The sequence below is a fragment of the Eumetopias jubatus genome, unplaced genomic scaffold, assembly GCF_037043125.1.
Source record: "Eumetopias jubatus isolate StellerSeaLion01/CBP00866 unplaced genomic scaffold, mEumJub1_p1.0 scaffold_5, whole genome shotgun sequence".
Lineage (NCBI taxonomy): Eukaryota > Metazoa > Chordata > Mammalia > Carnivora > Otariidae > Eumetopias > Eumetopias jubatus.
In genome coordinates this window covers 100,732,288-100,752,406 of record NW_028274811.1, presented here as the reverse complement: position 1 = coordinate 100,752,406, position 20,119 = coordinate 100,732,288, and the positions used below count along the sequence as shown (strand labels likewise).

Sequence of the window (20,119 nt, the reverse complement as noted above, 5' to 3'; positions counted from 1 at the left end):
GGTTCTTTTTAAAGTTTTTACTGTTGTTATTATTTTTTTAATGGAGAGGAACAATAATGATTAACTCTAATTATTCTTTGTTCTCCTTGGGTCAACACAATTTATTTTCCAGTTTTCACCGAGGTGGCACTGTGCTATATAGTATTTGTCTGATTTGTGAAGTAACCTATATTTTGGGGAAGAAGACCTGGGAAGGTGGTAACATGTGATAGCACTTCTTCAACTCTACCCAGGAGCCGCCAAATAACTGCATCTCTGCCTAAAGAGAGCTACCTATCCTCAATCTATTTTCTCTCCTGGTTTCTCTAACACAACGAATTGACATCCCATTTGATAATCAGGTAAGGGCATTCCTGGAAACAAAGGAACAGGTGTGGCTGGAGCTTCCAAGGAATTTCTCAGTAAAAACAAAGTCACTGCTTTCTGTATGAAGGATTCTTCAATCTACCTGGCCAGCTGGGTAAGAGTTTAGGATTTATTGGCCGTGTGTTTGGGCAGTTTACTTAATCTCTCTGTGCCTCAGTTTCTTCATTTGTGAAACAATGATAAGACTTTATCTTACAGAGTGGCATAAAAAATACTATAAAATGACAGGCGCAGTTTCCGGATTATCAAATGTAGGGAAGAAGTTATCAAACATAGGAGACAGCAGCGGTGGTGGAGGATCATCGCTTCTAGTCTCAAAGCATTTCCACAAAGTTGTTTTTTTAAGTGCTGGAAGAGGTTTCTAGTAGCATTTGTGCAATGAACATCTTACAAATGCAATACATGCATAATTCCTAAGAAATTTGTTTTGTTGAAGCATAGTGTAAACTGGAGTCAAGGGCATGAATTTGACTGCCTCCCAAGTCAGTATTTTCAGAGGAGAAATTGAACACGTCTAGGCTACTTTTAGTTCAGACCCAAACCTGCAAGGTCTGTTGTTAGCTTTCTGAAACACACAGTAGGATCACAGCAACCTGGCCATACTTCTAGTCTTTTATCTTATTTTAGGCTCCTTTTTAACACCCAGCCTGACCAGACATCCCATGTGCCCATTTGAACATGTCCAGAGAAATTGTTTCTGATATCACAATGATTCTGTTTTTATTCTTGTACCACACTGATTATTGGGACATTCTTCTTTCTAGGAACCTTGATGTTTGCCACTTCCCTGTGACATCTGGTCTTGGTCTTAGATCTGTGCTTTGGAGAATGAAGCCGTTCTCTAGCCTCACATGTGAGTTTCAAGTCTTTGTGGGTGGTTATACTTTTCTGAAGTATTTCCTTTTCCAGGCTAAATATATGTTGTTCCTTTAGTCATTCCTCCCATGGCAGGGAATGGCTGGTGAGAGAGGAGCCTCATGTTTCAGTTCTTTACTGTGTAACAAACTTAATGAGGAAACCCACTTTTTATTATATTAATATATATGATATAATAATATATAAAATCATGATTATATTATTGTTATATCTCAGTCAGTTGGTTCTTGCTTAAATCTCTCAAGTGGTTGCAATCAAATTGTGAGTGGGGTTGGCTAGGCTTGGGCTGACTGTCCAAAATGGATTCATCACTCACATGTCTGGCTCTGGTCTGGGATGATTTGAATGGCTGGGGCCTGGAAGAGCTTGAGATTGGCTGACTTCTTTCTCTCCACAAGGCCATTCCCTTAGGCTAGCTTGGGCTTCCTAACAGTATGGTAGCCACAGGGCAGGATGGACACTTTACATGGCAGCTCAGTAAACCAAGATGGAAGAAGTAGAGGCCGCTTGGTGACTTAGTCTGGGTCTAAAAACTGTTAGAGAGTCAGCTATGTCCTGTTGATCAAAGAAGTCTCAGAGCCTGCTCAGATGAAAGGAGAAGGGACATAGATTTTGCCTCTCAATGGGAGGAGAATCAAAACATTTATGGCCATCTGCCCCTCCACTCTCAGCTGTCCTGGTGCTATCACATGTCACCTCTTAAAACAGCTAGTGTTCAAAACAGGACAAAAAAATCTGGCATGCAATCAGGCCACAAGAATTTCTTATTGAGTTGTCTGCCCTCTAGTTCAATGTTAAATAGAACAGTGGTTGGGCAGCCTTGGTCAGTTTATGACTTGAATGGAAACGTTTCTGGCTTTTCATCATTAAGTATTCTCTTTGCCATAGGTTTTTGTTTGAAGATACTATTTATCAGCTTAACCTGGTATCTTTTTCTTTCCTTGTTTATTTTTAATGCCCAAATGTATCTTGAACTTTAGGAGGGAATTTTTCTGCATTAACTGATGATCATAATCCTCTTCTTTAATTATTACTATGATGAATGATAGGTTTCTATAGTTAAAACCACCCTTCACTCTTTTTTATGGCTGAGTAGTATTCTATTTATAGATATATTACAGTTTGTTTATCCACTTACTTGTTGATGGACATTTGGGTTGTTGCAGTTGACTATTAAAAAAAAAACTTATGAATATCCATGTATAAATCTTTGTATGGACATATATTTTTATTTTTCTTGAGTGAATAACTAGGAATAGAATGGCTGGATCATAAGGGATCTGTTTGCCTTTCTTCCTTCTGTCCATGGCTGGATAGGTGAATGTTTAATTTAAAAAAATAACAAACTACCAAGTTGTTTTCTAAAGTGGATGTACTATTTTCTATTCCTATCAGCAATCTAAGAGAGTTCCAGTTACTTCACATCCTTGCCTCTACTTGGTATGATTATTTTTGAAATTTTAGCCATTCTCATCTATGTATAGTGATAGCTCATTATGGTTTTAATTAGCATTTTCCTGATGAGTAATGATGTTTTCTATCTTTCTTGTGCTTCTCAGCTATTTGTACCTCTTCTTTATAAAGTGTATGTTTAAAGTTTTGACCTATTTTAAAAATTAGGTTCTTTTCTTACAATTGAGTTGTGGTGTTTCTTATGCATATTCTGGCTACCAAGTCCTTTATCTGATATATGTTTTTGGAATATTCCCTCCTAGTACGTGACTTACCTTTTAACTTTTAAAAATGTCTTTGAAAAGCAAAGTTGTCTAATTCTGAAGCCTAATTTATCTTTTTTTTTTGTCCTTTTATGACTGGTGTCTTATATGTTCTATCTATCTAAACACTTCTGTCCACCTTATGGTTGTAGAGATTTTCTCTTATTTTCTCCTAGAAGCTTTGTAATTTTAAGTTTTATATATAGGTCTATGATCTGTTTTGAATTACTATTTTTGTATGGTGTGAAGTAGGGAACTGATGTTACTGGATTTAGTTTGTGAACTCTTTTTTAAAAGTTATTTTTACAACTAAGCTCAGGTGAGTTAGCAGTATTTTTTTTTTTCTTCACACACATTCTTTATTTGTGTTTGAGGTATGGTTGTTCTAGGCTTATAAAATGAATTAGGGAGTTTTCTGCCTTTCTCAATTCTCTGCAATAGTTTGTATAAGATTAGGGTTATTTATTCCTTAAAATTTGGGAGAATCTACCTTTTAAACAGTCTTGGCTTTCTGTTTGTGTGTGTGTGTGTGTGTGTGTGTGTAGTGATTTAATTTTTTAAAAATATTTTATTTATTCATGAGAGACAGAGAGAGAGCGAGAGAGAGAGATAGAGAGAGAGAGGCAGAGAGAGGGGGAGAAGCAGAATCCCCATGGAGCAGGAAGCCCGAGATGTGGGGCTTGATCCCAGGACCCTGAGATCATGACCTGAGCTGAAGGCAATTGCTTAACTGACTGCGCCACCCAGGAGCCCCTTAGTGATTTAATTTTTAAATTGCTATTATTCTATTTATATTTTCTATGGTTTTTTTTAGTCATATTTAAAATATATTTTCATAGGGGCTTCTTAAAAACGGTCTGTCTTATTGCTATCAGTTGAAAGCTGATTGAGAGCTATGATCAGATGACATAATTCTTCTTCCCCTCTATGAGGTGTATTGAGTGATACAGTAATATCCTAAAGCAAATGAATAGCATTCTCTTCTAGTGGCATTCCTGATGACAGCAACTCAAAAAATTTCATATGTAATCCAGGCAAATGCTGCTTTCTGATGGTCCAGCTTAACTCCAAGATGTAATTCAGAACATGTAGCCTAAACATTGGTTCTCAGAATTACTAGGTTCTTTGCAACAAAGTGTGAATTCCTAAACTCTCTCACACATCTACCACCTCTGAATCTCCAAGGATGGGACACAGGAGCTGAGTTTAAAATTTTTTTTTTCACTTTTAACCTATTCATTAAAGTATAATTTACATACCATTCAGTTAATTCAGTGAAAGTGTACATTTCAATGATTTTTTTTAGTCACTTATGCAGTTGCCTTATTATCACCACAATCCAAAGGAAACTGCATTTTTAACAAGGGACTTCCTATGAAATAGTTTGGGCTCTCAAGTTGAGAAACCCTGTTTGACAGGATCAAATGGATTACATGAACTTCACCCAATTTGCTTTGAGCTTTATTGTTGTTACATCGGTCTTTGGGCAGGAGGGAGTTCACCATTGTTCCATACAACCTTGGCAATGATAGATTTAACAGTTTTGCTTTCAGTATCCTCAGTTGATGATATGAGCCCATAATGCACTACAATTTGGCCAAAGTACAGATCTGAATTCTGCTCACTGGATCATTGGCTATAAGACTGAGTCCCTCAGCTAATGTGTGATTCTAGTCAACTCTCTAGCATCCATATCTTAAAACAGATTTTATGTATTTTTATTTGTAAGCACAATGGCTAGTTGTCTTGGAACTGGTAAATTATGCTCCAAACAAAGCTCTGAGTGTCAATAGTGGAAAGGGAAGGCCTTAGATATCTTTCATTCCCAGGCATAAAATAAAGATTGTGGATGCATTTAAAAAGTGTGTAGGGGTGCCTGGGTGGCTCAGTTGGTTAAGCATCTGCCTTTGGCTCAGGTCATGATTCCAGGGTCCTGGGATGGAGCCCCACATCAGGCTCCCTGCTCAGTGGGGAGTCTGCTTCTCCCTCTCCCTATGCACCTCTTCCCTGCCCCTGCTCATGCTCTCTCTCTCTTGCTCACTCTCTCGATCTCTCTCTCTCTCTCTCTCAAATAAATAAAATCTTAAAAGAAAAGTGTGCGTGTTGGGCAGGGATGGGATGGGTAATGAAATGTTAAAGCATCTGAATTAGCAATATAGAGATTCAGGAAGTTTGAGGCATTAGAAATGACAAGGTACTTTACAGGGGGTCTTCTCCAGCATTTTTCAAAATATGTAAATCAGCATGTTCCTTGACATAACATAGAGAATGGGAGTGATGGTTTAAATAACTCACAAACCCCTGAAAGGTTAATCCAACTTATTTCTACAAGATGTTTCAGGTCCATTATATATTGTGACTCTCTACTGGGATCATGTTTTTTTTGTTTATTTTTTTTAAGATTTTATTTATTTATTTGACAGAGAGAGACACAGCGAGAGAGAGGGAACACAAGCAGGGGGAGTGGGAGAGGGAGAAGCAGGCTTCCTGTGGAGCAGGGAGCCCTATGTGGGGCTCAATCCCAGGACCCTGGGATCATGACCTGAGCTGAAGGCAGACACTGAACCAACTGAGCCACCCAGGCTCCCCCAGTGTCATGTGTTTTATAGTGGAATTTAAATTTTTCCAAGGAGCATCTCTGTAGGAGTGTTGGCTAGTATTTTTCCAGTCTCAGTATCCAATTTATCTTATTTTGATTGCACAATATTGAGAAAATTATAATTCACAAAGATAAGTAGTTGCAAAGGGTGGCAGTTTTTAGAAACAGATTGCTTTGCTGTGTCAAGATACTTGTCAATTAAACTGAGCAAAAAGTGTAAAAGAGGAACAATAGGACATTTTTGCTTCAATTGTCTTTTTTATCGTCTGTGCTTAAATTGTTTATGTTTTTTGTTTAAATATGTCTCTTTTTTGATCAGTGCCTGATTTGAAGGTATTTTGTACTATGGATTGAGATAGGATCTATATGTTTTTTACCAGTGCTGCTTAAATTGTGTGTAGACCAGCACTGTTTGTTACTGGTCTCAGTCAAGAAAAGAATAGAAATTAGGAATTAGTATTTAGAAATTTTTATAGCCATTTGTCACTGCTGTGACATCCAATCAAATGATCAGTGGATTCTTTTTGTTAATCAGGGTCTGGTCCAGTTGGGTGATGTCATACGCATATGATGAATCTCATATAGTTCAAGCTACTTATTGTCATCAACCTCCAATGAAATGGACATTAATAAACAAAGAAACAAAACCAAACTTGTCCTTTACCATAGACAGGTTGAGAAGTACTACAGGAGAGGATAATTAAGCTGTTGGTCGTGTGTAATTAGATATGATATATACATATATATGTATATACTTTTAAAAGGAAGCAATCAGGTTGTTGCTATATCCAAAGTCATTGAAACTCTTATACCACTGAAAATGCTTCCGTATAAAAGTTTTTTTTAAAAGATTTTATTTATTTGACAGAGAGAGACTGTGAGAGAGGGAACACAAGCAGGGGGAGTGAGAGACGGAGAAGCAGGCTTCCTGCTGAGCAGGGAGCCTGATGCAGGGCTCAATCCCAGGACCCTGGGATCATGACCTGAGCCAAAGGCAGACGCTTAACGACTGAGCCACCCAGGCGTCCCGCATATAAATTTTTGAAACCTTGTTCAGTTTCTAGAATTTTCCATCAGACAAAATCCAATTTTCTCTCTCAGAGCTAGAGCCAGAGGTAGTTTCTTTTCCATTGGGGATTTTCTTATCACAGGACATCAGAAATATCAAGGGGGTTGGTCTATCTCAATTCAATTAGTCTTTCACCCTCTCACCAATTTAAAAATATGGTCCATTTGTATTTTCTTGATTTATAAATTCTATGCAAATAGAGCTCAAACCCAGTGCTCTTTTGGATCGCTTGCTGCCTCTAGTCCCTGTCTGTATAGAAATTCTGGGACAGTGAGGACCTATAGATTTTGGATTCTAGCGCTCTTCTTTTTCTTTCTCTTTTTGGCTAACACTTTTACAGCTAGCACTGTGATTGGGTCCTTGTAAGAGCTCAATACATTTTAACAGTTACTAAAATTATTCTTTGATTTCTTATGTGGAGAAAGACAACTCAAGCATTTTTACAAGAATTGTGGAATTGTCTCCTTATCTTGTAATTTTAGAGGGCAATCACAATGATAATCACTTAGGGAGTATTTGGTGGCTTAGATACAAAATATGCCTGAGTTGTGAAATTGAGCCCCAAGGCAGGCTCTGTACTCAGTGGGGAGTCTGCTTGAGCTTCTCTCCCTCTTGTAGGCATACACTATCGCATTCTCTCTCTCTCTCTCTCTCTCGAATAAATAAATAAAAATATTATGCCTGAATGCTTGATTTTCCTTTTCCTTTCTCAAAATTAACCTCTTTCTAAGCATTTATATGAATGGGATCAAAACTTATCGCCTGTTCTCTAATTTAACTTTTTTCATTTAATGATACGACTTGAGCTTTCCACTTGGTATAGTCAACATAAGTTCACCTCATTTTTTGGATGGTAGTTGAGTTTTCTGTTGAATAGATGTGCAGTTGTGGGTTCTACTCTCTCGCTGATGGATACGTAAGCTTCCTGGCCAACCTGATTGTCTTCCTGACTATAGAGACTAGTCATGTTCTAGAATATTAATGCAGATAAAATGTTTTCACATGCATGCAAATTACCATGTGCTGAAGGGACTAAAGAAAATCAGCTTGGCCCTAAAGGGAAAAAGGCAGCAATTTCAAAGACATTTGAACAACAATTCTAAAATAAAATTAATTAACTTCCCTTTAAACAAATTCTTTTAAGTTTTCATGGCAATTTGTGCTTGTGAAAAAAATTCTTGGCATGTTTTCTATAGGGAAGACACTTATTCTCTGAAAACCCTGAAGACAGGAGGAAAAGCGATAACTCCAAGTAGAAATGGAAGACTCTGTTAACACTGGACAGAGCCAAAAAATATTTAAGTTGTATGATTGTTAAAAGGCCCTTTGAAGCAATCTGGAATTGCAGTGTTAATTCTATCGTAAAATTTCCCCACAGAGTATTACAAAATAGGCTGGTATGAGACAGTCTCTAGTTTGTTTTCGGGCACATTGTAGGTGCTTAAATGTTTGTGGAATGAATGTGGTTGTGAGAGGAATGACCAAAGGCAGATCCAGAAGCAGTGATGTGACTGAGGTCTCGTGGTGGGCCCACCATTGCATGGACCATGACCCCTCCACTGACTCTCTCTGAAGGCCAGTATAGTTATGCTAAAATTCAACTAATGCCCATGATCTGGAGAATGGGGAATAGGAAAAGTATTTCAACCAAGCTCTTCAACCCCTTGGGAGCTGGCAGAAGTTAGGAGAGGCTCCCACTGCCGAAGAGACCTTCTAGGGACCATGCATTGACACAACAATATAATTCATTCAAAGTTGAAGATGATTATTAAAAATGATGATGCTCTTATAAATAATGTTAATCTACTACAGAGATCATTTAAAAAGTAATTGCCATACATTTTGTTTTTAATTTATTTTTAAAATTTATTATTGGAGTAAAATTGACATACAATGTTACATTAGTTTCAGGTGACATGTTTTTAATTGGAGAAATTGCTCTTAAAGAAGTCTGTTGCCACAAATTAGAGCTTCAGTGTTTGACATACACAGAGAAGGAAAACATAGACCCAAAGACTCCAAAGAATATTTGATCCTACTTCCTTCATACTGATGTGGGAAGATGTGGTTTGTGTCATGTGATAGATAATGATCTCTTTAAATTATCACCTTGGGAACAATGTAATATGATATAAAAATTGACTAGAATATCTGGGGTCTAGTCCTCATTTTTGCTCTTTAACTACTTTTATATCTTTGCGTGAGAAACTTAGCCTGATTAGGCTTTATCATCAGGAAGTTGGGAATAAAAATACCAGTCCCGCTTATTTTGCAAGGCTGTTGCAAGGATGAAATGAAATAAATGAATGTGAACACATTTTATAAACCACTGTTATACAACTATAAAGTCTCATTACTTGCCGAGATTACAATATCCTCAAATTTTAGTGTGTAGATAAGAGTCATTTGCGGTGCTTGCTAAGAATGCAGTTTCGAGAATGTCACTTCTATTTCCAGCAATACATAAGGCAACAGAGCCCGAAAAACCCTCCCACTACACAACTCCTAGAAATGTTGGATAAAGTATATCCAACATCATTATAAATGCATAACTAAGCATGTGATCAAGAAAGGAAAATTTCTAGGGCCAAAAACTGGAAGGGAGAGAAGTGACTCAGAGAGGTAATTGGGTGCTAAAGGCACAGCTGTCTTGAGGGACAATAATCTATAGTAGTATATTTTAGGCTACAGTAGGACAGAAGACAAGATCTGAGGCTCAGCCAAGGCATGGAGTGAGAATTGAGACCTCCTGTATATCCATCTCTCCTAAAGAGTGTTTTTCCTCATTAAAAAGGCAGACCAAAAGACCAATCTACCATCGACAAAGGGAAGGGACAAGACAAAGGGAAGGGACAAGGAGTCTAACCCTCTTAGCAGTTTACAAAGACCCCAGTCCTGACACTAACTCTAAGTTCCTGGGTTGGTGGAACCAATGCACAGAGGGCAAAAGCCAAAGTATTTTTCCTTGCAGGTATGTCCCCTCTGCCCAAGGGTCTATGGATTCTATAAATAAAGCCCAGTCTAACATTAACTGCAGTTCCCAAATCCTTTTGTAATAAGACCTCGCAGAAATATAGACACCCAAGGACTTCAGACATTGGATATAAGATACAGAATGTAAGTATGTCTATAATGTTTGAAAAGTGCAGATTCCTGGGTCCCATTGAATTGATAGCTGGGGTGCGCCTAAGAACCTGCACTTGAAGAAGGCATCCTCAAAGTGTAAGATGCAGGTATCTTCCAGAAGATACCCTCTGGGAAATGTAGCTGTGCCAATTTCCTAAAATGTATTCCACTGACCACTTCAAATACTAAAAGTATTCACACTTGGCTCCACTTCCATGTTAGTGGGTTAAGAGTAATAAGATTTTTTAAAAAGACTTTATTTATTTATTTAACAGAGAGAGAGAGAGAGAGAGAGAGAGAGAGAGAGTGCACAAGCAGGTGGAGGGGCAGGCAGTGGAAGAGGGAGAAGCAGAAGTCTGATGTGGGTCCTGGGATCATGACCTGAGTCAAAGGCAGATTTTTTTTAATAATTTTTTATTGTTATGTTAATCACCATACATTACATCATTAGTTTCTTATACAGTGTTCCATGATTCATTGTTTGTGCATAACACCCAGTGCTCCACGCAGAATGTGCCCTCTTTAATACCCATCACTAGGCTAACCCATCCCCCCACCCCCCTCCCCTCTAGAACCCTCAGTTTGTTTTTCAGAGTCCATTGTCTCTAATGGTTCATCTCCCCCTCTGACTTACTCCCCTTCATTCTTCCCCTCCTGCTATCTTCTTTTTTTTTTCTTAACATATATTGCATTATTTGTTTCAGAAGTACAGATCCGTGATTCATCGGTCTTGTACAATTCACAGCGCTCACCATAGCACATACTCTCCCCAATGTCTATCATCCAGCCACCCCATCCCTCCCACCCCCCACCACTCCAGCAACCCTCAGTTTGTTTCCTGAGATTAAGAATGCCTCATATCAGTGAGGTCATATGATACATGTCTTTCTCTGATTGACTTATTTCACTCAGCATAACACCCTCCAGTTCCAACCATGTCATTGCAAATGGCAAGATCTCATTCCTTTTGATGGCTGCATAATATTCCATTGTGTATATATACCACATCTTCTTTATCCATTCATCTGTCGATGGACATCTTGGCTCTTTCCGCAGTTTGGCTATTGTGGACATTGCTGCTATAAACATTGGGGTGCACGTACCCCTTTGGATCCCTACATTTGTATCTTTGGGGTAAATACCCCGTAGTGCAATTGCTGGATCGTATAGTAGCTCTATTTTCAACTGTTTGAGGAACCTCCGTACTGTTTTCCAGAGTGGTTGCACCAGCTTGCATTCCCACCAACAGTGTAGGAGGGTTCCCCTTTCTCCACATCCCCGCCAACATCTGTCATTTCCTGACTTGTTAATTTTAGCCATTCTGACGGGTGTGAGGTGGTATCTCATTGAGGTTTTGATTTGGATTTCCCTGATGTCAAAGGCAGATGTTTAACTGACTAAGCCACCCAGGTGCCTCAAAAGGAATACCTTTTAATGACAAATTTCCTTTTTTCCTCTGTGGTTAATTAGGCTTTATCAGTTTTCTGATTAAATGGATAATTAGGTAGTCAGAATTTTTCTCCTCTGGCCTGAAAAACAAGCAAACAACAAATAATGATACCGAACTAACATGGAGAGTGAATGGGAGTGACATTCTCTCCCCCTCTTTTGCCGTCTGCTTCCCTGGTGGCCTCCCTAGTACATTGCTGCTGAGCCTGCCCAGGCTGGAAATACCCCTCATCTTGTTATAATTTAGGGAGGTTAAAATGGTGCATAGTGGACCACTGAGGCATATGGTGACTTTACTGTTTGTGTTCCTCCCATACTGAAAAGTTGTAGCTGCTCCAGATGCATTTTGCCCTTCAGTGGAGGGTTGGGGAAGGGATTGAGGAAGGGTTAGGGGAAGGTCTCAAGAGAACAGCCACCAGAAAAATTTTAGTCCTGGCTTTCCATCCTCCTATTCTTCGTCACCTTTTTATCTATTGAACTCAACATGAGAGGGGTTTGCTTTTGAAAGCCCTATGCAGGGACGAGTTGTTTTTCCTATCTTTGAGCTGTTCAGCCATCTGTCCCAATTTCTTCCTGGTTTCCTGTTATTTTCATTCTGCCTTTATAAAGATTAACATGCGGTGCAACCACATATTCTATTAAGCTTGTCTCCTCACTACTTTATCTCATTAACTGCTTGATCACTATGAATAAAAATAATCTTCCATTAAGTCACAACTTCAAACGTCTCTGAGACTTTAGATCAAGCAAACCTTCAACAGCTTAAAAAAAATCTCTTTAAATCCAAGAGGTTCACTTCAAAGGAAGACCTATGGGTGTTCTCAACCCAACTGACAGGTAAATAGTCATTTGTAGCTAGAGATATGCAAGTGAGAAAACACGGCTTATGCTGGAGTTTATAGCTTTTCTTAACTTTTTCTCCGGTTAAAAGGACAACTTAAGAAAAAAGGACAACTTAGAGCTGCCTGCGAGACGGGTTTGGCTTGGATAACACGACCCTGTGCACCTGGAGATGGGGTAGTGTCAGTAAGCAGCCATACAGCTTTTTGTCCTATTTCCTACGTCGTATTCCTTTTTTTTTTTAAGGTTTTATTTATTTAAGATAGAGAGAACGAGAGAGAGAGAGAGCGAGAGTGCATGAACGGGGGCAGGGAGTGGGGTGGTGAGGGACAGAGGGAGAAGGAGAAGCAGACTCCCCGCGGAGCAGGGAGCCTGATGTGGGGCTCGATCCCAGGACCCCAGGATCATGACCTGAGCGAAGGCAGCCGCTTAACCGACTGAGCCACCCAGGCGCTCCTCCTTTTTTTTTTTTTTAAGATTTTATTTATTTATTTGAGAGAGAAAGAGAGAGCGCACACACAGGGGGATGGGACAGAGGGAGAAGCAGGCTTCCTGCTGAGCAGGGAGCCCGATGCGGGGCTGGATCCCAGGACCCTGGGACCATGACCTGAGCCGAAGGCAGACACTTAACGACTGAGCCACCCAGGTGCCCCTCATACTTTATATTTCTATTTGCAAAATTAATACAAAAAGAAATAAAAGGGAAAACAGGAAAACAAGGAGTCAGGGTTGGTAGGGACAAATATCACACAACCAGAGGTAACCACTATTAATTTGATAGTCCTGTAGCTCATGTGTTTGCATGTGTGTGTACAGAGGAGTATGAAGTGCATATGGTTTTATAGTCATTCTTTCTTCCACATCCATATACTTTCTTCGTGTGAAGGGTAACTGTGTGTGTGCTCTTGTCTTTGCCTGGCCTGTCCTTCTTTTACCCAAGGAACTGCTCCTTTTCCTTCAGAGCCCCACTCTGGATGATCTTACCCTTGGGAGCCATTTTGAACCCCCTGACCTATCTATTCTCCACTGGATACTTTCTTTGCTTAGTGGTCTTCTTGTGGGTGCTGATTACAGTTGTAATTTTTTATTCCTGTGGGATTTTTTTATTGTTTTTTCTCTTCCACTTGGTTTTAAGCTTCTCACTTGCATATCTTTAGTTACAAATGACTAAATTGACCTGTCAGTTGGGTTGAGAACACCCATAGGTCTTCCTTTGAAGTGAACCTCTTGGATTTAAAGAGATTTTTTTTAAGCTGTTGAAGGTTTGCTTGATCTAAAGCCTCATAAGGATAGGGGTTGTATATTCTCAAGGCCCAACACAGTGCTGGACACACGATAGGTGCTTCAAGAACTTTGGTTTGGATGAATGAAAGATAAACTTTCAGACACTCCATACTTCTCCAGCTATCATTTAACTTTGAGGTTGTTTATTGACTATTATAAATGGGAAAATAGGCATCATTGTATGAAACAGCCTTGCCCATGCCCTTAGTTATTTCTTTTTTAAAAAAAGATTTTATTTATTTATTAGAGAGAAAAAGAGAGTGTGTGCAAGTAGGGGGAGGGGAAGAGGGGGAGGGAGAGAGAATCTCAAGCAGACTCCATGCTGAGCACAGAGCCCAATGCAGGACTCAGTCCCACCACCCTGAGATTAAGACCCTGAGATACAACCTGAGCCAAAACCAAGAGTCGGATGCTTAACCAACTGAGCTACCCAGGTGCCACTATCCTTAGTTATTTCTTTAGAAAGATTCCTAGGAGTAGAATTAAAAGACTCCAGAGTATGGGACACTTTAGTGCCTTAGATACATACCTCCAGAAACATGTCAATTATTACACAGTCTCAAGTAAGAGAAAAGAATACCTATTTCCCCATGTTGTCATACTTTAATTTTTCTTTTTTCTTTTTTTAAATTTTATTTATTTATTTGAGATAGAGAGAGAATGTGTGTGAGATAGAGCACAAGCAGGGGGGTGGACAGAGGAACAGGGAGAAGCAGACTCCCCACTGAGCAGGGAGCCTGATGCGGGGCTGGATCCCAGGACCCCGGGATCATGACTTGAGCTGAAGGCAGATACAACCGACTGAGCCACCCAGGCAGCCCTTTAATTTTTTTTTCTAATTTGTAATTGTTTTTCCTGCAAATTGACTATTCCTAATCTGTCTGTTTTTCTACTTGGATATCTATCTTTCTGTATTTATAACAATCCTGTGAATTAAGATTCTTGGCCATGTATCACATAGTCTGTTTGTTGACTTAAATCTTTTTTTATCTATCAGTTGATGTGTGTGTGTTTATTTGTACAGATGCAAAACTTTCCATCTTTTTCCTTTGTTGCTTTTGTTTTTTTTATCCTTATAAAGCTTTTCCCACACTAAGATTATAGAAATAATAGCTGTGAAAAAAACAAGCTAAGGGTGTATATATGAGTATATAGAGGGAGAGGACTGGATTAATCTATAAATGAAGCTGGTGAATTGATCAGTTATATGGAAGGGAAAAAGTTAGTCTCATCTAACATCTTACATGAAAGTATTCTCAAGATGGATTCAAATCAAATTTTAATTTTTAATTTTTATTTTTGGAAAGATTTATTTATTTATTTGTCAGAGGGAGAGTGAGCACAAGCAGGGGGAGTGGAGGCAGAGGGAGAAGCAGGCTCCCTGTTGAGCAAGGGGCCTGATACGGGACTCGATCCCAGGACTCCGGGATCATGACCTGAGCCGAAGGCAGACGCTCAACCGACTGAGCCACCCAGCCGTCCCCAAGTCAAATTTTTAAAAGTATAAAAGAATTGGAAGAAAATATTGGTGAGTACCACTTATCTGTGTTATTTGAGTACTCAAATTTGTCAGAGTATAAGAATTACTTTGGATGAAAAATAATTTCCCATTGTTTAAAGTTTTGGTTAGAAATTTTGATCAGAGATCTCCCAAGTAGTTCCATGTTGAGAGGGAGATTCTAACCTTGGTCTCTAAATACCACGTACTTTTTTGAGCTCCACAACAACATTTCTGTTAAATTAAGCCAGGGTAAGTAAACAGTGTGGTGGAGAAAGGCCCTGCCCTCACTTGCAGTTAGAAGGCAGAGTCCTGGCTATCTCATTACTCATCACATAGTTAGGTCATCTGGGGAGAAGTTTTTCTTAGGCATTCTCTTTATCTGTAAAATGAATAACAAAAATCTCTGTTCTGTCCACTTCACAGAGTTGTTGGGGAGTTCAAATCATGTACCATAAATGGGCACTATTATTACTGAAGAGTGCTGTATGTAATAATAACACAATGTGTTTTATATTGCTGCTCTTTATGTTCCCATCTATCTCTTCTGCAAAACTATTTCTTTAAGAGCAAGTTTGTTCCTCCCTGCACTCTGAAAATGCTTGGCATGATGGCTTTTCTTAAAGATCATACTCTGCAGTGATGAAGAGCTCGGACTGGGGTCCTACTGAGCTTGATTTGAATCCAGGCCCTGTTGTTTGTACTGGTGTGACCTTGAGCAAGTTGTGTAATCTGTCTCTGTTTCGGTTTTCCCATCTTTGAAAAGAAGATAAAAATAGTGCCTTCTTGATACGTCAAGGCTCTGCTTATGTCACTAATCCAAACTATGGTTGCTGAAGCAGTAAAGGGAGTTAGGTAGCTAATCTGTATGTGCGTGTGCATGTGCGTGTGTAGGTCCCTTTGTCTCTGTCTCTGTTTCTATCCAGGTATACTCTCCAGGAGTGGTTAGTTAAGCTATGGTCTTGTCACCCTCTTTTGATTTGCTTTTTCTTTTAGCCTCAACCTTTTTTTTTGCAAATAGGATTTGTCCACACAGCAGAGAAGGTGTCATAGCCCCTCATTAACACAAATAAATGTATCAAGTTCTCCAATTTGAAATTTAACAAGTCACAGCTTTTTAAAAATCGTAATAAAATAGTCTTTTTTTTTTTTTTTTTCCTTAGAGAGCGTTCACACATGCAAGCCAGGGAGAGGGGGGAGAGGCAGAGAGAGAATCTTAAGCAGGCTCCATGCCCAGCAGAGCCCAACACAGGTCCAACATAGGGCTTAATCTCACAACCATGACCTGAGCTGAAATCAAGAATCCAACGCTTAACCAAGTGAGCCACCCAGGCCATAAAATAGTCTTAATTGGTTCTAGTTTGGTCATATTCTCACCCTGAACTCACCATGTGGTCTGGTGAGTGGGTTGCTTTGATTGCGTTTAGACCTGGTGTCTTTGCCCTATTATGGCTGTGGTCATGTAGGGTTCTAGGACTGTCAGCCCCACCGTCATCATATGTTTGGAGATTGGAAGAAGCAGTTCCCCAGAGGAAAGGGGTTGTGTAGGGTGTGTTAAAACACAAAAATAACCCATGTCTACTAGTTTCCTCATAGGACTGTTGTAAGAATTCAGTGATAGAAATTTTTGTACCATTGGTATATAGCAAGTGCTCACATAAAGAAAAAAAAAGGAAAAATTTAGTTTTTACTAGTATTATTATTCACTGGAAGGATACTTGTTTCTAGGCATCTTGCAGATATCAGTCACCTGAACTGTTGCAGTTAAACTGCCTCTGACTAGGTTTAATGCAAACATCTAGGCAAAAGTTGTAGGAGGTCATGTGATAAGAGGGGAACCGAAAGGCAGCCATTATGACTCTTCACAGAAATGAACCCAGGGAAGGGCACTGGGGCTTAGAGCAGGGGGAAGAAGCCTGTCTTTTCTGATGGGCAGGTCCTCATAATAAATGCTCATTTTCAGTGGTACCTGTAGGAATATACTAACCTTGAGTCTCTACTGCCATTCCCAACTGCTCTTCAGAGTCAAATAATCAGGCTTAAAAACGATTAAAGTGCCATAAGATTATGGCTCCTCTGGTTTTTTTCCTTTTTATTCCCTTCCTACTGGTTAGTCTGTTACCACTACATTTTGCCCTTTTGTCTCCTCAGACTTGGATTTATCTTAGTTTTGACTTTTTCCTTTAGTCTGACTCTGGTCACATACAGATAGAGCCCAATATTAATATGTAATGAGAAAAATAGAATTTAGTTTAGCTTTCTTGTATGTGTTGCATTGTTGAGACTAAAAAAAAGAAAAAGAAAAGGTTGAACCTTTTGACTTAGACCCATGGAAACACTCTTCTTATTTGAGCACCATCAACTTAGAGTTGAGGTTTCCACCTGGCATAGATCATCACAGCAAGCAGGCAAATCTTTTGAAATAAACCCAATTTTTTCTTAAAGACAGACATTGGAAGCCCATGAAATAAACCCAATTTTTTCTTAAAGACAGACATCAGGAGCACATAAAAAATCATGTGCACCACAATGTATTTCGGGGGTAATTTCCCTTGATTATAAACAACATTTTGATGTACTTGTCTCTATAACATCGACGAGAAAGAGTCCAACTGAATAAATAGATCCTGCATTTCATGATGTGATTTTAATTCCTCCACCTTGGCTGCTTAGGGATAACAGCTTAATCTGGTATCACTGAAAATAAGAGATATCTATATTTCCATGATCATTGAAAGTTCAAATTGGATTGTAAACTCAGATAGAACTGACCTGAGGCTTATCAGAACTGAAGCAATAGAACTGCGTGAGAACAGAGCAGATTTAATCAAAAGGAAATTCTTCAGAAACAGTCTTTGCCCCACCAAAAGACACGAGTTTAGGAGGAAGGAGGACAGGAGATGAGAAACAGAAAGAAAGAAGCTTTCAAACTTTTTTTTTTTTAAAAATAGCTCTTCCCCACCCCCTGGTAACTTCTCCACTCAGTTAGGTTTAATATGAAGTAATCCTGCATGTTCCTCAGGAAATCTTCTGGTTATGTTCTCGAAGCTGGTGAATAATGGAGATATCTGCCATACTGGAAAATAGTGCCGATCAATAATATTGTATGTTTTTGTTTGCCGTGCCTTTTTGCAGCTGACTCGCTTTCCCTTCTCTCTGGAGCTTGGCTGCTTTATTTATAGATGTGATTTTTATCTTCTCTTTTCCTAATGGTGATGTTTGGCGGACCAAGGGAGCAGTTGTGAAAGCAACTCTGTTGGGCAAATAACCAAGCCAGTGATACTGCAGTCATTTCCTGAACTCACAACCCATTGGGGGCTCACTGCATTCCTGAGGCTGAAATACATGTTCTTCACCCTGTTCTGATACTATTCAGGGCAGACAGATGTGGGCATCAAAGCTGTTATTATTGGAAGATTTTTCTGCTCCTGCAGAATGATATACTGTAACTAAAACTTGAATTTTAGCAAGTAGGATAATTGTTACTTCTCTAATGCCTCTGATTAAGGTCAGCAGCAGACATTACTTGGGAACTAAGATTGCTTTTGTGGGCAAATGACACAGGGGAAGAAATTAAAAAAAAAAATGGTTTCTGTCTTGAAAATGGAGGATACCAGAGGGAACTATATGTTATGCACAGATTGTATCAGCTATCTAATACTATGGGACATAATGGCTTCCACAACACCCATTTCTTTACTCTTACTTTTGCCATTTGGGTAGGGCTCAGCTGGGCTGGCTCATCTCTGCTTCATGCAGTGTTTGTGGTCAACTGGATAGTTTCCACAACCTCTTTGACATGCCCAGCAATTGGCTGGGGGGCTTGGTTCTCCTTTGCATGCCTCCTTAGCAAGATATCCTGGGCTTCTTCATTGCACTAACAGCTTCCCAACTACATAGCATCAAACTCATCCCCCTTACGAAACAGTTCACCTCCTTCTCTGTACCATTTCCTGTATTTCCTGGGGATGTGTCACAAATATTCTCAGAAAAGACACTCCCACTGAAACTGTCCTGCTCAGCCAGCTGCTTCAGTTTTTGCTTATCCCTCCATGTGTGCATTCCAGCATGGCCCAGTTGCCATTACATCTTTCTCTTACTGCATACCTTCATCCACGCATCAGACCCTCATGGCCCCAGGGGCTCTCTGGGGCAAGGTGGGAACACTGCTTCTTTCCCCTCTGGTCTACTATTTTAGAGGGGCCCCAAGCAGGACTCTTTGTCCACCTTTCTCTGTCCTCTGTTGTTCTTCCTCTGTTTAAGACATGAATCCAGCATGGGCTTGACTGGGAATGAATGGATTGGACCATGGCACAATTTGGAATTAATCTAATGGCATTTTACTTGATTAAAACTATTGTGCCCCATTCTTTCTATTTTTAGGGTAAATTCTCCCAAGGCCCTGACTCTCTAGATAGCCATCTTCCTGTCCAGCTAGGACCACCCCCCACCCCATTTCAGCCATCATCCCTCTCTTGAACTAGCACCATTGTCAAATGAGGTTTGTCCCATTTTAGAGGTGAAGAAACTAAGTAAAGGAAATGGGAAATTCAACTCCCTTGACTTAGGCAGCTACTGTAGGCTAGGGGGAAAAAAAGCAAGATTCCAGGGCTCTATTTAGTCCATCCCTCAGTTGGCAAATCCTCCTTATCCTAAGAAATCAAAGATATCCTGTGGGGGTAGCAACGAGATACTCCATATGGTGTTCTGCTCTTTCTCACCCTTTTAATTTGGCTCATTGTTCAATCTTAATTTGCAATTGTCACAGCTGCGATTGCATTCCCAATGTTCCACCAACTCCAAAAACCCTTGAATCTGAACCCTCGGTGGTTTTAATTTTATTTTTGTTGAGAAAGGTTATGTTGTCACAATGGGTAAAGCTAGCTCTTCAGTGAGGGAAAACATTTTTTCTGGGAAAAAGATACTTCTAATTTTGTATTAAGCCTCAGAATGGGCTGCAACTGTGGAACCTCAAGTGCAGGGGAGTTGACAACTCAGCCATAATCAAGCTAACTGAATTGGACAGAGCAATGTGAGACATAATTAGCAATTCCGTTCAGCGAGCTGTCTCCTGAAAAACTTAAAATACCTTCCCTGTCTCATGCATATTCAGTGCCTCATTTGCTATTGTTTTTATCCAACAGGTTGAAATTCAAAAGGAAAAAATTCTGAGTTGTCTGTCTCATTTTCATCCCCCGCATTCTCCTCTCTTCTCAGCAGCTCCCCACACCCCCCCATCCAGTCCCATTTCAATATAGCAGGTCACCCCGGTGCCAACTGCACACTGACAAATACAA

The 20,119-nt window shown here is 39.6% G+C and overlaps 1 long non-coding RNA gene across 1 annotated transcript in view; it reads left to right on the top strand.

Moving 5' to 3' along the window:
• Nucleotides 1–277: 277 nt before the first annotated feature.
• The window catches only part of LOC148164388 (uncharacterized), a 31,402-nt gene continuing 11,560 nt past the window's right edge, over nucleotides 278–20,119 (top strand). Inside the window, exons 1-2 of the long non-coding RNA XR_015768259.1 lie at nucleotides 278–341; nucleotides 1,131–1,219. This is a non-coding gene — a long non-coding RNA (uncharacterized LOC148164388). The remainder of the gene's footprint in view (nucleotides 342–1,130; nucleotides 1,220–20,119) is intronic.